Genomic DNA, 11,555 nt, shown 5'->3' with positions numbered 1-11,555 from the left:
TTTCTCGATTCACGCGTTTTCCTCGGAGGCTCGAGAAATCAGCATTCTACAGTATTAAGATGCAATACTGTGTCTGAAATTGTTTTGGTGCATGCAAAAATACGACATTGTAAAACTTTCTAAATATAACGATAAGAAACCCAAAGCGAGTCCTACAGTCGTTAAACCAACATTCCATCTTTCCAGCTTTTTTTAATCCTGAGTTTTTTCTAGAAACTGACCCTGGCTATGAGCTTATCTTTGACATACAGTAAAATTCGAAATAAGCCCTGGGCTTATGTTTCCGCATGGACTGCAGTTTTCGGAAGATCTTGTATATGGTGGGAGGAGAGGGTGGTATTTTCAGATGGACATTTTCGTTTAAAAATCTTTGGGTTTTGTTGTATATTTGGAAATGAAAATGAAATGGTTTTTCAGGCAAGAAAAGATATAACTTTGAAATTCCACAAGTTAATTTTTTAGGAAAGGGAGCCCCATCTATAGAGTTCCTCGGTTTGCACTGACATATAGAAGTGAGACACAGCGGACCGGAAATAGGAATACAAGCGCGCGCCCCGGAAGTGAACGCGCGAAAACTGCTAAGAGGTTGCGGACCTTGTGGTTTCTTTCAAGGAGTGTTACTGACTTAAAGAAGAGTCGCTACTTTGGGGGATTGCAACAGAGAATATAGGGACTTATTTCCTCAAATAGACGGGCCCTTTTGACATTAAAAAGTGAATTTTCTGAAACGGCATAAATCTTGTCAAACTGCATTTTGGCAGTTTTGGCTCCTGGAAGAGCTCAAAAAACTAAGGGTTTCAGTCTCTAACCAGTGGCGGATCCTGATTAATTGATGATTAATTGTCGCCATAATACATGTCATAATAAAAGATATTTCTGGCGTTCTTAAGAAAAGAATTCACATCTTGCTTGCGTTTCCAGGATGAACATTTTTTTTGAAACTAAAGGTATCTTGGAAATATTTTGTTATCATAGATCAATAAGCCATTCTTCCAGCTATACATTGCCGCTTACAAAATTTGCCCCCAGAAAATATAACTGCTTAACATTTAAGAGGAATATTTTTTAGCTGGATCGGCTCCTTCACCTCGCTTCACAAACCAGCAACTACAGTGTGTAGGGGAACTGCTAAGTGTTAGTCGTTTTAAACCACTGACAATGTCCTTCTTTCGACGTACGTGATTAAACACATGAATATTAAACGAATTCACTGACGTCTTTGTCGCCATAATAAAAGTTTTTTCTGGCTTTCTTAAGAAAAGAATTCACATCCTTCTTGCGTTTCCAGGATGAATATTTTTCCATAAAACTGTTGGGATCTTGGAAATATTTTGTTATCATAAATTAATAAACCATTCTTCCAGCTATACATTGCCGCTAACAAATCCCCACCCCCCCCCCCCCCCCTTCCCGCAAAATATAACTGCTTTGCTGAAATCCTAACAAAAACAAACTGGTTCAAAATCTTCAGTTCAGCTTTATTTGACTATTTTTTCAGCAGAAAGAAAATTAGTCCTAGACTTGTTTATCGAGGTTTTAAGCCGTAGTGTTTCTGATGCTACAAAGAAAAAAAATATGGAACGGGATAAAATTCTGTATATTTTGGTGCGAATCAGTAGATCTTAGTATTCCACGTCTACTGTATAACCTGTCCTCTCACACTGCTTGAGCAATAATACTTCCCTGCTAAAGCAGGCTCGCTTCGATCTTCCTTAGACGAAGCGACTTGGCTAGCAGGACTAGCAGGGTATTGATTTAGTTTTACATAATACCTTATTCTTTCTCATTTTCGCGATTTTCGCGATTTCAACTGAAATAATCGCGAAATTTAATACGCGCGAAGAAAACATTTCGCAAAATTTAATACACACGCGAAAATTAATACCAAATTGTTAAGTAAAAGTAAATAAAAAATTTAAATGTTTAGAACTTCAAGTTTCTGTCATTGAAAGTATCTTTCCGTCTTGTTTTCGACAAGCACCCTTCCTCTGCATACTCTTTCGAGCTTGTAAATCGGCCAAAACCGTTCTCTTTAGTACAGTCACCAAAGTTTCCATTTGCAAGTTCCTTGTAGTTCTATTGAGCCAGACCTTAATATATATTCCCAGTAGTTTCTTAGTAGTTCCTTGGTCAATAAAACACTGACAAAATCGCGAAATTTGACACACTTTTGCTCTAATTTTTCTTGCATTCGCGAAAATTAATACTCGCGAAATTCGGATCTCGAATTTTCGCGAAATTAAGTACACGCGAAAATTAGTAACAATAAGGTATATCCCCTTGTTTTAGCACTTCCGTGGTACTAATGCCCATGGCATAGCAACCGTTAAGCCTGGTTTTCACTAGCGACGCAAGCACAAGCGCAATCACGCAAAAGGACACATTTTGATCCTTGTGCTTGTGCTTGCTGCAAGCACAAGCGCAAGGATCAAAAAGCAATGCGCTTGTGCTTTTGCTTGCGTTGAAGCTGTTTTTAAGGTGAAATAAGAGTACAGGCCCGCAAATGATCCCAGGACCGCAAATGATCCCAAATTAGACCGCAAATGATCCCAGTACCGGAAATGATTTGTGTAAATGATACAACAGAATACTTTGAATGGCGTGGACTTTATGAATCGTCTATGGATGTATTTTTATAAAAGACCAAGTGCCTCAGGCATAATAAAACGCAACGATTAAAAGCGGTGAAAATAACGCGCGAAATAACAAAATTGTGACTATCTAAGTTTTTCATTTAGAAAACGCACCTAAAAAAATAAACACGAATCTTCGAAGACGCCTCTGCTGTCTAATTAGCCACTCCCTGTACAATGTTGCCTTGGTAGACACGAGCCTCCTTTTCCTTGGAAGCGCACAAAATTTCTACGTGCGAATTTTGGAGTTTATGACAGATTTTGAAACCGTTATTTGAAAACACATTTTCCTTCACAATTCGTTCTTGCAAATATAAAATGAAATACAGTAAACGGTTACAGCGTCTCTGGGTAAATTTATTTGCATACCGCACGCATAGAGCTGTCAACTTTTGCACGTGCAAATTTCTTACTGTCAATTAATCTGTACTGAAAGCTACGCAAAAATGAAGTCAGTTTTTGAGAGAATTTTTAGTTGCCTGTGTCAGAATTTATTTCAGTGCCTTGATGAAGACATTCAAAGAAAAAAATAACCACAGATTTCGAAAGAGAGTAGCTCGATAACAAGAGTCGGAGATCGATATGATAGAAATCAGCAACAAAACTCAACTTTCTTCCAGACTTTACGTCTAGAAATTTATAATGTCGCTATGAACGCTGCGTGACTGCGTGTGAATGGCTATCAGCTTAAAGCATTTCGCCGCAAATAAATCATCCCTTGATTGGAGAGAGTTCATTTTTCTGTTGGTTGGATTGTTAAACTTTATGTCACGTTTTAGGTTACTAATCGGAGCATATTTATCAGCTATATTGGTACAGTTGTGGTTTTGAATTTACTTTAGTAAATCGTTCAAATAAGGTACATTCTCTCGCGTTAATTGTTTTTAGGCGAGGACGTAGTCTCGAGCCTTATGCTGTCGACCGAGTTTCGTGTGAGAATTACCCTCGTCCCCAGGGCCTTCTCGGCGACGAGTTTTTCGAGGGTGAGGATTGGCAACTAATCTCATGCGACATGTCCGTCCACCAGTCCACCATCTTGGTCGTGCGATTGTGAACTTGTGAGGATTTTCTTCGAGAAGCCTTGAGTTGAGGATTGCATCTGTTATTTTCGCGCTCACCTACAAACACATAAAGAACTCATAGTGCCCGCATACTAAATCGACATACTCGCACACAAGATAGGTCGAGGGTCTACATTTTAACGTTTAATCTGAACTACTGGCGACATTGTAACCTGTGCTTTAACTGAAGACGAGAAGTGCAGAAGAATATATTACCACAACTGCTGAGGTGAGCTATCTAAAGTTTATATTTGCTTGTACTTCAATGATGAATAACATAATGGTCAAAGTATTTATGGAATCGAAATAACGATTTTATAAAAAGGTTAAATATCTGCTAGATGTTGTTATATTTAATTTGCTGGAATTTATAAATCACTAAGCACTGAGAGAGCTTCAAACGAGATCCCTTCTGTCAACAGAACATTTTCATATAATCAGATACTAGGTGATTTTAACATTGATTTTAAAAATAGTGTACAAAGCAGCAATAAATATAAACAAATGATTGTAAAATATGGATACAAACAAACTTATTTCAGGCTTTACCACTGATTATTAACAGAATCACATTTTATATACAAATCTAAATAAATTAAGAGTCCAAACTGGTGTTCTCGAGACACACTAAAGTGACCTTAAAGCTGTGTGGTTTAATAGCAACCATAAAAAGAGTATATACATTTTTGTAGGCTATAATCACTAGTAAATGATTTAAGAAGCATAGTGTACATGTAGAAAGATGTGTTAATCAGAAAAAAGAAAAATTTAAGTGAATTCAGTAACTACTTCTGTTGTATTTAATTGTTGCAGTTTATCAGTCTTGGTGTCTAAACAAATATGTGTAAAACAATTATTAAATTTTTAACAATTGATTCTTTCTTTTTTTAAGTTTACAGAACAGAATTAAAAAAAACAACAACAACAGAAAACAACCAAGATACAGTTTTTAAAGAATTCACTGACAGCTGTGTTTTGTCCTAATTGCTTCAATATGTTTAATCTGCACTTTGTCAAGAAGCAGCACGAATGTGTGAATGTGGCTATTGCATTGGAACTGGTTATTGGCCTCTATTAAGCCTCTATGCAATATATAGAAAGCACAAGCAATCAGATAATAACAGAAATTTGCCTTAATTTTGATCTCCCATACCAAGACCTTAGAGTATAAACCGCTAATAAAACAAAACACACTTGATAATAATTCTCTGAGGTTATACACCTTGCAGTATTAACGTACTAACGAACTTGATAAAAAACCCCATGTCGTACTAAGGATTTTTACTAATCAACATAGAAAATAAGTTCACAATGGTTTGTTTCCAAAACGTTTTTTACGGGCGTTAACAAAACCCGGATCGGATCGGACCGGATTATCAAAACTCGGATCGGATCCGACCGGATTGACAAAACTCGGATTGGATCCAAAAAAATCGGATCATCGTAAATTCCCGCCAAAATCGTCACGTGATACCTCAAAAGAAGGAAATAAGTGGATGTTTTCTGTGTGTTGACCCTGCTGAAATGATTTCCGTTCCTAGAGTGTAAGGTAAAGATTGAAGTGGGAAAATGAACAAGAAAAGTGCGACGATTGCTGTGATTTCTCTCACTGTTGTTGTGTTTGGCATTCAAGACTTATCTTCATAAATAAATACGACACCTAATTGTCCCACATTCTTACAGCCCTCGAAGCCTTCGATTAAATTTAATATTTACCTTTGAATTTTCGATCCTGCAGACAAGTACAAAAACGGCAAATCGATTGATTTCAAATCATTCGATGAGACTTTATAACATACGAGCAACTGATGAGGTCCACTGAAGGACCGAAACTCGAGTCTTGCTTAAGAGAAAACATTTGCCAGGAGACATCGTTGCAGTATCCTAGAGACTTCAAATGCAGTGATCAAACTGCAATAGAATTTATTTGTTGGATGCAAGTAACACAACAAAACAGATTTAAAAAAATGGAGGTATGGTTTTATAGCTCCCAGAGCACAAATCACAGCCACTCAAACTAAGGGGAGCTTAAAAACAAAGAAACCATCGCTCGCGATGCTTAGAGACTGCAGTAGCCTTTAAAAGTCCCGGATCTTAGATCCTCGCAACCGTACGTAGTAACGAAACGTTATCATACGAACTAACCACCACTTCAGGTATACGAGTTGACGGTTAGAAATCCACTGAACCGATACACAATATCATAGACTACAACATTCCTTTAAAGGCTATTAAGAATCTCTCAACAAATAAGAGCCAATAAACCTAACGAATATGCCATAGAGTTAGCAAATACAATGGCATAAAGGTCATCACTGAAATGGCTCAAGAGAGCGTTAATGAAATCCTCCATTAACAGACTGAAGGCTGATTCAGCAACCAGCGTTAGTCGTGTTGGCATGTCTCATTTTATATTAGCACACAGCGATCATCCACTTACTTCCTTTTTCGCCATCCTCGATTTGAGGTATCATGTGACGATTTTGGCGGGAATTTACGGTGATCCGACTTTCTTTGGATCCGATCCGGGTTTTGTCAATCCGGTCGGATCCGATCCGATCCGGTCCGATCCGATCCGGGTTTTGTTAACGCCCGTTTTTTACTGTACAGAGGGTCTGTATATTGACCTGTAACTTGTATACCGTATTGAAAAATTCAGAACGAACCGACTTCTGCCCGCTACCATGATATCATGTTGAAAAATTAGCTCGTTCGAAACCGTAGCAAAATCGTTAGAGACAGACAAGATACAGCCGTTTACTGGCAGTCTTTGAAAATCCTGAATTTCGTCAAAATGAGCCAAAATAAAGTTTTAAAATTTCCTTTATCAATATGGTTCTTATCTTTTTATTCAATTCTATGAACTGCTTTTATGCAGTACTGTCCACAAAGATTTCAATTTCCTCAAAGTTTCGGGACAAATGGATACAAAATATTTCGTGCAGAAGGTAATTTGATTAAGCGAATGTTTTCACGTCTATAAATACTTCAAGCAGTGAATGAAAAACCGTTTTGTTTTCATCGATGAGAACCACTTTCAAATAGTTAATGCATAAAAAATAACAATCAGATCAGAATACAATAATTATTAATGTAAGGTCTCGCTATATATTATGTCTCGGCAGAGATACTTCTTTTTGCAATTTCAAATGTATGCAAATTTCGTGTGAAATGTAATTCGATTCCATTGTCTTGTTTACAAACTCTATCTTAAATAAAACCCATCGGCCTGTTTTGTTTTCCTGATCATTTTTGTCTGTGATTTTTACAAAACATGTGGTCTTTTTTTTCGGAACTTTAAGTTGTACAAAAATTCCTATTTTGAACACAGATGTCACTTCCGGAATTTCTCATCTAAAATTCAATTGGTATTTAATTATAATTATTCGAAGTTTTCATTTTCAAGTCATCGTTTCATTCGATATATAGCTTTACTGATCTCGTAAAAAATTCCATTCAAGTTCACACCAATACTGTACATTGCCAATGTTTTGCTGACGTCTTGAGAAGTGTCTTACTAACGTCACTAGTCAAATCTAAAATATATCCCAACCAAGTTGTGCAAACATTCTACTCTTTGTGACAGGCGACTTTGACGCCCAACTGTGCGGAAATGAAAATCGACATACTTCTTGCTAAATATATAAAAAATAGTTTTAAAGTGGAGTCCGCCTCAAAAAAATGTACCGCCAGATCACACTACTATTTGTAGAAACCAGCAAAGCGTCTAGTTTCAAAGTTTTCCACAAAAACATTGCGTGACATGAATGACGTTACCCCTTTTAGTAACAAAAATAGCTTCAACTTGTCAAAGCAACTACAGTTTCACAATGGTGATTATTAGTACTTTACCCCTAAAGCTTTTTTCTCTGTCCCCCCGCCGAAGCAAAGAAGAGAACCAGATTGCAGATTAGCCCAAAAGTCGACCCAGTGTTCCTACAACGATTTACTGTCAAAACTGAAATGAAACCGATTGGCCCAGGCTATCCCCGTCACTTTTAGCCGACAGGAGACTATCGTCTAGGACGACCAAAGGGTAAACTATAAATCGGCCACGCCCGATTAATAATGCACAACATATTTTAGTCCTTATTTTTAATATTTCATCAGCTTTTACTAAGCTAGTTTAAAAAATAACGCGAAAATGATATCTTGATGGGTATCACTTGTGCGCGCGCCGTTATATCTCTAAACCCTATGGAGCCACCTTAAATTAGGATTTCTTCAATTTTATTACAATTAATTAGTATTATGCATGGACTGTTAATTAATAGTTTATTTTGTATTAATTTTTATTATAACTTACTAGTATTACCTGATGTTTTTACCGTGTATAAAGAATTGTTAAATAAAATAAATAAATAAAGAATTGTTAAATAAAAAGGTCACGTTGTTGTGTGACAGGTTAGGAGCCTGTGGTCGCAAGGTAAACTTAAGACAATTCAGCGGTAGCATGCATTTCGCTTCGAGACGACCATCGTGGATATCGCAGTTGCATCGAATAAAATTGCAAAGAAACCGCAGAATATTCACGTGCTGACAATGGCTGCAGTCGAAGAGAACTGGCAGACGAAACGATCAACTGTGGTAGTGAGAACCACGTTCATATTCAACAACGAGTTATTGAGCGATGTGAAGTTTGTTGTTCCAGTGTCGACTGGCGAAAGTGAAAGTAAGAAGGTGATCCCAGCTCACAAGTTTGTGCTTGCAATCAGCAGTCCTGTGTTATTTGCCATGTTCTATGGTCAAATGGCGGAGACTAGAGACTCTATTGAACTGCCTGACTGTGATTACGAAAGTCTGTTGGAGATGTTTCGTTTGGTGGTGGACAAAACACTGACCCCCAGTCCATGGACTACCCCCATGGACTACCCAAATGGACTACCTAAAATGGACTACCCCTAAAAAATGGACTACCCTTAAAGTACTATTCCGAGTGTGTACCACTTACTGAGCTGTTGTTATACACACATAATTTGCACTTACGTCTTACCTTGTTTATTTTCAAGCCGTACGTATCCCTCTAGCCGCCATTTCGAATATATTATACTAAATGAACATCCGCTGATCACGAAAGTGTAGACTCAAATCAAGCAATCAATCTTTGGACTCATAGAGACAGACAAAACAGGCACTGCACTGCACTACAGAAGATCCAAACTTTTATAAATAGTATCAGATAGTTGCTTGAGACGCATCTTAAACATTTGGTGGCCAGAGAAAATTGAATGAATAACTTTGGCAGCGCAGCGAGGAGAACAGAACCGGTAGGCAGACAGATCCTTAGGAAAAAATAGTGCTGAGTCTGGGCATGAGTCTTCGCTATTTGAGGTCAGCAGATGTATAGTGTAATTCATTCAAAATGGCGGCTAGAGTTGTCGAAAGTAACCGAAGTAAGTGCAAATTATGTGCGTATAACAACAACTCAGTAAGTAGTACACACTCGGAATAGTACTTTAAGGGGTAGTCCATTTTTTAGGGGTAGTCCATTTTAGGTAGTCCATTTGAGTAGTCCATGGGGTAGTCCATGGGGGTAGTCCATGGACTGGGGGTCAGTGTTTTGTCCACCACCGTTTCGTTTCTTGTACAGCGACGAAGTGAATTTGACCGGAAGTAATGTGATGCAAGTGCTGTACTTGGCGAACAAATATATGGTGCCTTCACTCGCTGGGAAATGTACCGAATATCTGCGAGACAATTTGAAAGCATCCAACATGTTTTGTATTTTATCGCACGCTCAGAAATTCGAAGAGAAAGATTTGGAAGATCGATGCTGGGAAGTGATTGAGATGCAAATAGAAGAAGCTTTGACGTCAGATGAGTTTCTCACACTTGAGCGATCCCTTGTCGAGCCTGTTGTGAAAAGAGAAGTGTTGAAGAACATAAAGGAAGTAGAACTGTTTAAAGCTGTTGATCGCTGGGCCACAAAAGAATGTGAAAGGCAAGGAATAACTCCTGATGGAGATTTGAAAAGACGAATTCTGGGAGAGGAGATCGTGAAAGCGATAAGGTTTCCATTGATGTCGGAGAAGGAATTTGCCTCGGTCGATACTTGCATTCTAACTTTCAAAGAGGCTGAAGACATGATGAAATACTATAATGATGTTTTAACATCATCGTCATTTTTTATACAAACTCCTAGAATTCAGTCTTTTCATCGATGCTATAGATTTAGACGGTATCTTTGCAGCATTTGTGGGTGGGAATACCAGCGCGGAAAGCCAGACATTCTTGATTTCACTGTCGACAAGCCTATCATGTTACACGGAGTTCAGCATTTTGGTTGTCTTGAAGGTACCGAGTACACAGTTTCTATAGAAGTAATAGATGCCACAAATGGCTCTTTACTGGGAAAACAATCGGGATCCTACATCTCAGAAAAGGACGTGAGTCATTCTTATTATGCCTATTTTGGCTTTGTTGTTCTGTTCGATCGTCCAGTCTTTTTAGTGGAAAATAATGCATACCAGTTAGTGTCACTTATCAAAGGTCCTGAATCATGGTACGGAATAGAAGGGCAAGCATCTGTTGAGTGCCAAGGAGTTAAATTCGTCTTTCCTACTATTTGAAGATATAACCAACAATGGAACCTCTCAAATAAAGGGCCAGTTTCCCACCCTACTGTTCAGCTAATAAAGTTAAATACGGACACCGAAGGGACAGAGCAAAGTGTCCGTTTTAGAGAGGTGTCTGTATTATAGAGAGTTATAGAGGTCACCACTATGACGTCACTTTTATGACTTCACTGACAGCTTAAAGTGTTCAGTAACTAAAATGAGGCTCACAATCGTCTTTTAACTGAATCTAATTATAAATTGATTGATATGCAGTATTGAGACACACTGTCTATCAGTAGAGTACTACATTGTACATCTCAGCTACACGTACTGTATACGAATCGCTCGTACGGAAAGGAAGGGCAAGCGTCTGTAGAGTGCCAAGGAGTACGTTTCACCTTTTGGCGTACTTCAGCTGGTAGCAATGGAACCGATAAAACAACGGGCCAGTTTCGGCCCGCCTTACTGTTCAGCTAAAAAACGTATTTATATATATATAACGCTTAGAAAGTTGAACGGTCTATTGATAACTATTTGTGTATGTAGAGCTCCATGTTTATAGCCTTTATTTTGTGTTACTACGTATATTAACTTCACACACGACCTTGAAATAGGTTGGGTCAGAGCGTACCGAACGTGACGTATAAAAGATGACCGTGACATCTCAATACTGAGATAATATCATAAACTCAATTAAAGAAGGCATCAAAGCTTTATTGGAAAATTAATTTTTGTATCGCTTCGCAAATGTACATGTACTACGAACTGAACGAACTGAACTATAAAACCGCTGATCAAGCGGATCAAAAACACGCTTTTTTTACACCCGGCCCTAAATGTGAGGATGTGAGATAATGATATCAAACAAATCGTGTGAACTGCAGATACAGCTAACTTGAGAAATGTTGTCGGAAAAAGCACAAAATGCACGCGTCGGCGACAAGACTGAAAGGTGGTCTGTGTATTCTCTTGGATTTTGCATATTTGCCTTGAGAATATGTACAAATGTGTATTTTTGCACGTTAAGATTTTGTTTTTTCCTCTCAGGACGCCTTTTTATGTTGCTTTACTTTTTCTGTCGCACGTGTCTGAGTTTTGAAAATTCTTCTAAAATTCAGCATGGCTAAAAGTACCTTTATTCCACATGCCTGAAGAGAAAGAAAACGTGCAAATTTGCGTTTGTCATGTCGCCATCTTATTAGTATTCAGCACGTAAAACATGGAGTTGGAAAATGCAACAGCAATGGTCTCCTCCTGCTTATAAGCCGAGGAGAAGCGAACAGCACGCAAGGGAAGAGCCGTCA

The 11,555-nt window shown here is 38.1% G+C and overlaps 1 protein-coding gene, 1 long non-coding RNA gene and 1 pseudogene across 2 annotated transcripts in view; all 3 read left to right on the top strand.

Annotated features, from left to right (window-relative positions):
- LOC144633854 (uncharacterized) overlaps positions 1 to 11,555 on the top strand; it is a 97,508-nt gene that overhangs the window by 71,644 nt on the left and 14,309 nt on the right. The window lies entirely within an intron of this gene.
- On the top strand, positions 3,613 to 4,653 carry LOC144632244 (uncharacterized). The gene is made up of 2 exons (XR_013566872.1): positions 3,613 to 3,923; positions 4,587 to 4,653. It is a non-coding gene; the product is annotated as an uncharacterized LOC144632244 (long non-coding RNA).
- On the top strand, positions 8,162 to 10,669 carry LOC144633873 (BTB/POZ domain-containing protein 6-like; annotated as a pseudogene).

This window comes from Oculina patagonica, chromosome 12 (genome assembly GCF_052425735.1).
Source record: "Oculina patagonica isolate OP01 chromosome 12, crgOcupat, whole genome shotgun sequence".
Taxonomy (NCBI): Eukaryota; Metazoa; Cnidaria; class Anthozoa; order Scleractinia; family Oculinidae; genus Oculina; species Oculina patagonica.
Note: the sequence above shows the minus strand (reverse complement) of the source record. Positions and strands in the feature narration are given on the sequence as shown.